General features: G+C 37.4%; 1 protein-coding gene across 2 annotated transcripts in view; it reads right to left on the bottom strand.

The window, feature by feature from the left end:
* LOC134651333 (monocarboxylate transporter 2) overlaps nt 1–6,391 on the bottom strand; it is a 43,954-nt gene extending 37,563 nt beyond the window's left edge. For both annotated transcript variants that reach the window (XM_063506406.1, XM_063506405.1), the window contains exon 1: nt 6,102–6,391. The gene's annotated coding sequence lies outside the window, so the exon portion shown is untranslated. The remainder of the gene's footprint in view (nt 1–6,101) is intronic.
* Nucleotides 6,392–6,633: the final 242 nt, after the last annotated feature.

Here is a 6,633-nt window from a genome sequence, read left to right on the forward strand (position 1 = left end):
TTTGGCACTTTTACGATACTTCGTGTCCACTTAAAAAATATTGTATGAAAATAGTTATTTGTACAACAAGAGATCAAAGTTTGATATTTCTTCGAGTGCTTATTTTGAGTCCCGTGACTCCCATGCAAGCGAAAGATTCTATACTAGATTCACGAGCGTAGCGAGTGAATCTAATTTAGAATCTTGAGCGTAGTAAGGGACTCAAAAGCGCACGAGATGTAAATAACTTTGATCTCGTGTAGTTCACAAAACTTTTCACCTCAGCAGTGAGAACATATTAGAGAACCCGAAAAATGTATACCTTCTTCATCACTTACCTCTATTCACTCATGTTTTCTTAAGATATACCAACAATTAAGTTTTCACCTCAGCAGCCCGAACAAGGGTACTTTGCTACTGAAAAACAGTGAGCAAAATCGCATTTTGCTCACTGAGTGAGCAAAATAGCATTTTGCTCATTTTGTCTCAATCAGTGAGCAAAATGCGATTTTGCTCACTGTTTTTAAGTAGCAAAGTACCGTTGTTCGAGCTGCTGAGGTGAAAACATTGTTGCCAACCTAATTTTAATTGTCATCTCTGACAGATGAGTGAACCATAGACATGTTTTTTTTATTTCATTCATTCTTTTCCCGCCTGTACCCTCCATTAAATTTACAATAATAATATGGCTCGTGGCGGCTTCATTAACAATTTTCGGCTTCGCCTCAAATTGTTACTCACGCCACTCGCCTTTTTTGACCTCTCTTAAACAACGGTTGCATAAAATACTATAACTTCGCAGTCCATGTACACTATTATACACTAAACAGTCGCGAATTAAGCTTTGCAAATATAAAGAATTACAGTTGATGACGTTTTGAGGAAAAATAACGCCATATCGCAAGGTTTGTTATATTTAGGTAGGTAGGTTTGTTTATTTTATTTATTTTTATTTATTATGCCTGTATGATGTAGATTCCATGCCTATATGATCACGATCACCTGGGTACAACTAAGACTAATTAATTTCATTATTAATAAGTAATTAGATTAGAGTACCTAATATAATACATTCAGTACCTACCTAAACCTACACGTACACTCCACAGTGAGGTTCAATTTAAACTGTTTTTAAGGTATTTTAACAATGAAAACAAAATTGTTTTTTTAACAAACAAAATTGTTGATGAAGCGCTGGTGGCCTAGCGGTAAGAGCGTGCGACTTGTAATCCGGAGCATGTCGCGGGTTCGAACCCCGGCTCGTACCAATGAGTTTTTCGGAACTTATGTACGAAATATCATTTGATATTTACCAGTTGCTTTTCGGTGAAGGAAAACATCGTGAGGAAACCGGACTAATCCCAATACGGGCCTAGTTTACCCTCTGGGTTCGAACTAGTTCGAAGGTCAGATGGCAGTCGCTTTCGTAAAAACTAGTGCCCACGCCAATTACTGGGATTAGTTGCCAAGCGGACCCCAGGCTCCCATGAGCCGTGGCAAAATGCCGGGACAACGCGAGGAAGAAGAAACAAAATTGTTGATTAGCGGGGAAATTCTGCCAGCATCTTCGGTAGGTACCATTCCACAGTGTACTAGATTTATTCTGCCAGCATCTTCGGTAGGTACCATTCCACAGTGTACTAGATTTATTCTGCCAGCACCTTCGGTAGGTACCATTCCACAGTGTACTAGATTTATTTTAGATTTGATTTGTTATCATTTAGTTTCCAAGTCTGGCCGTTGTTCCAAAGAACACGTTTACTAAGTTGTTGTTTATTATATAACAAGAATCGTTATGAATCGCAGACAAGGGTTACGTTACGAACTTGAATTGTTGAGTTCAACGACCTTTTGACATTCGCGGGGAAAGCAAGAGTAAACTGCCTCGAGGTCGCAACCATTACTTGACCTGGAATTTTTGCAGCTGCATTTTCCTCGGATTTGTTAGCTAGTTTGACTAGGTCTAGTTCCAGTTGCTAAAAGAAAGCAAAATAATGAAAATGAGTAGTTTTATTCAATATTAACTTAACTCCCAAAAAGTGACACAATTTCCCCAAAAATATAAATTATAAAAATTATATTGTCTTCGGTTACCGCGATAGTTACTCATGAAATAAAACTATTAGAACGGATTATATCGCGTATATTGAATTTATACTACATCCCGACATTTCGAACCCTTTACAGCGTTCGTGGTCAACGGGTGAAAAATTGTTTTTTTATGTTTTTTTTATATTTGTTATTGGATATTGGATAGGTAGGTACCTACTTACATCAACGATCTCTAAAACGTATCTAATACATACAATAGTTAATTGATAACACTTCGTCACTTTTTAAAATAACCGAGTGGTTTATTCTGAATTTTAATTGTCAAAAGAAAAATTGAAATTAAACCAACATACTTAGTAAAGTAACCTAAAATTCATTGAGTGTGTAGTTATTTAGTTGTTACTAGGTCCATACCATAATTACCATATCAAAAACTATTAACGAAAACAAGTAGATAAGTAGGTACAAAAATAAATTACACTTTATAATTACTATTTAAAAATAGATACGAGTATACCTCAGATCATAGAAGGAGTATACCTTTCATCACTGGTAAATTCGAAACATAATTGAATAATCTCTTATTATTCGTTAACGCCTTAATTATAGTTTACTTAATGAAATCTGTTTGATTAAGACGGCGAAGTATCCAGACCCGCAAACAGCTCCGGAAGATAAAAACGCGTTATCGCCTTCGATAAGCGACGCTTCTCGTCGCGTCTATTTGTGTAAGCTTTGACCAAAATCCTGGCTTCTGTATCCAGAAAGACGCAACTGACCGTATCTCACTTACACATTGGTATTATGAATGGATTTAAAAAGTGTCCACAGTTATGTAGAATTTTAGATATGGCTATTTTGCATTACACAAAGGCAGTGGCGTAGCTAGGCGTGGGCGAAGTAGGCCGTCGCCTACGGCCTCGCGCGGCGCGCCCCAAGAGGGGTCTCGCGCGAGGCCGAGGGCACAGTGAAAGAAAAGGGCCTCGCATATGCGATTTCGCCCACGGCTAGATTAGTTCACGGTACGCCACTGCACAAAGGAATAAAATTAAAGACGTATTAAGACTTAGTTAAAAAAACCGGCCAAGTGCGAGTCGGACTCGCGCACGGAGGGTTCCGCACCATCAACAAAAAATAGAGCAAAACAAGCAAAAAAACGGTCACCCATCCAAGAACTGACCCCGCCCGACGTTGCTTAACTTCGGTCAAAAATCACGTTTGTTGTATGGGAGCCCCACTTAAATCTTTATTTTATTCTGTTTTTAGTATTTGTTGTTATAGCGGCAACAGAAATACATCATCTGTGAAAATTTCAACTGTCTAGCTATCACAATTCGTGAGATACAGCCTGGAGACAGACGGACAGACGGACGGACGGACGGACGGATGGACAGCGGAGTCTTAGTAATAGGGTCCCGTTTTTACCCTTTGGGTACGGAACCCTAAAAACCGGCCAAGTGCGAGTCGGACTCGCGCACGGAGGGTTCCGCACCATCAACAAAAAATCAACAAAACAAGCAAAAAAACGGTCACCCATCCAAGTACTGACCCCGCCCGACGTTGCTTAACTTCGTTCAAAAATCACGTTTGTTGTATGGGAGCCCCACTTAAATCTTTATTTTATTCTGTTTTTAGTATTTGTTGTTATAGCGGCAACAGAAATACATCATCTGTGAAAATTTCAACTGTCTAGCTATCACGGTTCGTGAGATACAGTCTGGTGACAGACGGACGGACGGACGGACAGCGGAGTCTTAGTAATAGGGTCCCGTTTTTACCCTTCGGTACCTACACCTACACCTACACTATCGTGTTCGATATATTATTGCTATGCCCATATAAAAATAAAGTAAAAAAAAAATGTCTGTGATTGACATACCTAACGCTTATGACCAGTGATAACCATTTAGTGGCTTCCGTTATCTATAGGTAGGTATGTAACAGTTAATTTTATGTTCGACATTGCTCACTAAAATGTTTCGTTAACAATAGGACGCATAAGTACCTATATGAATTGTGTAACTTGTTAATAATATTTGGTATATTTAAATTTACCTATTCAACATTTACAATATACGGAAACCTAACTTTTGGTTAAAGATTTACAAGAATGTTCTTTTTCAAACAATTTTATTAACGACTGTACTTTACACTCTAAAGCATTGAACTCGTCAAAAATAATGTAATGATCTCAAACTCGAGGGAGCCTACCGAGAAGTTCTTGAATTCAACTGCAGGCTTCACCACTATGATGATGATTGATCACATACAGCTTACTGGTAACAGTGGTATCTAATGGGAATGGGAATAGCCCACATATATTAATTCTGTGTCGATACGACTATTAGAATTAGAAATAGAATAGGGTAAACTAGATTTGCAGGACTTTATTAGGGTGCATTGGGGTAATTACGAAGACGGGGTAATTTTGAAAATGGCAAATATCTACTAAACTAGAAACACTTCATACTTTAGCAACACTTCTACCACTGCAACGCTTACATGGCATCTTGCGTACTGTTGCTACACAGTAGAAAGCTTTTCTAGTTTAGTAGATATTTGCCATTTTCAAAATTACCCCGTCTTCGGATTTACCCCAATGCACCCTACATTTTTAGTTTAGTAACAAACGTGGTAAGAAATATAAGCGAGTTGGTAAAAAAATTGGTAAATTTTAATTAATGTACCTAAATAAAATCACATCTATTGAGTTTTTTTAGTTTCCATCTAGTTTTACATATTTCTAGAGAGGATCACGTGCTGTACTAGACTGCGAGTGTCACCTTTAACATAAAATATTGTTTTACATCTCGACATCGAGGAATTATACATCGAGACTTAAATGTCACACAGAATCTTTGCAATAAGTTTTGAAACATCGTATAGACAAATCGGATAGAAGAAATAAAATAAAATAAATTACTAAAACATGTTTTCCTCCGCTTCAGTGTATTTTCAGTAAGTAGATTACAGACTATTCGGTTTAAATTTAAAAACCTGGATGATTTAAAAACATTATATTACCTAATATTAAGATTTGAATGACACTTAATCTTAAATAATATTACAGTAGTGTTTACTTTCAGTAGACGAACGACACTATATTTCAGTTGTGTAATGGAAATTACTTAATTAATTAACTGCTTATTTCGTAACATTCCCCATTTCACATAATTATGTATTAATTAAATCCACACAAATGTAACGTGTCGTAATCTATGTGTGTATGTACATACCTAATGTATTTTGTGAACAATGCTTTGGATGCTCTAAAGAAAAGACTGATAGGGATCTTTGTAAATTAAATTAATTAATTAAACACATTATTGTAGTCATTGTCCAATTAATTATCATATGTACCTACTGAGTTATACGATTAATGTGAGATTTTGCCTCCGAGTTCAAGGAATCTTCGAACAATAACTGCACCTTCTGTTTTTTTAGGTAAGTTTGTTTGCTTGGTTCGGCCAAGCTAACTTTGTTTTGCAAAAACACCAAAATTTACATTGAATGTAAATGTGACGTTTATTATGGCACACCCACACTTTGTCAAATAAAGTCGGTGCAGGCAGAGTTAGACGGATTCTACGTCGATTTATCTTTTGTTATCTCACGTGTACAAATAAAAAAATACTTAAAGTTAACAGAAATGCACGTCGCCGTCGTGCGACAGTGGTTAAAGTGTTCAGCAATCTATGTCACCGGCGAATGTAGGACATATCGTTATAATTCACGCTACACAAGGTAAATGTGCGTTCATGATTTGAAAACTCTATGAATGAATGAATCGTGAAATAAAGGTCACTTATCTTTAATTTACAAAATAGGTGTATCTAACAGTTTTTACACCTTGATACTGTTTCTCAGTATCGCCTAGTACTTTGATGTAAAAGCAATATCAAGTTGCTAAGTTGCTGTTAAGTAGGTAGTAGGAATGTAGTGTAGGTAACACGAGAATTCAGTTAGGTTACGGGTGTGGACCAAAAATAGTTTCGTCTGAGCATCTCATGAGCGCGCTAGTCTAAAATTCTAAAAATAAAGCTACAACTAGCTTTTGAGATGTCACTCACCTGTAATGCACTAACTGAACGAAAGTGCGCCGACACAAAACGCGCCAATAACTTGAAAGGACCTTGACGAATTCAAATTTCGAATCCGCGTTGCATCCACGTGAACGCGTCAAAAATTCACTCCCGCGAAAACGAAACTTTTTAAAAAGTCACGTTCTATCGACTACCAGTAAAAAATCCGTTGGACACTTATTCACAGTTTTGATGATAAATTAATATTTTATCGGTTTATTTGTTAGATGTGGCGACGCGTGCGTGCGGCCCCGGTTGCGAGTGTACTGAGCGTCCGCGCGGGCTGCGGCCATGTTTATCGTAAGGCACGCTACGGTGAGCTAACTATCCGATAATAAAAGATATATTTTGTTACGATTTCAGAGCATTGTTTACACAGAGAATAACGCGGCCGCCGGAAGCACGGAGCTTTGATACGGATTACGTTAAGCGAAAGGCAATTCAGGTAAGTATATAGCGGTACAATCTACTTACGCTTGTACGCGATACGCTGAAAGGTTTTTCATAAATTATATGTAGG

Source organism: Cydia amplana, chromosome 10 (genome assembly GCF_948474715.1).
Source record: "Cydia amplana chromosome 10, ilCydAmpl1.1, whole genome shotgun sequence".
In the NCBI taxonomy this organism is placed as follows: domain Eukaryota; kingdom Metazoa; phylum Arthropoda; class Insecta; order Lepidoptera; family Tortricidae; genus Cydia; species Cydia amplana.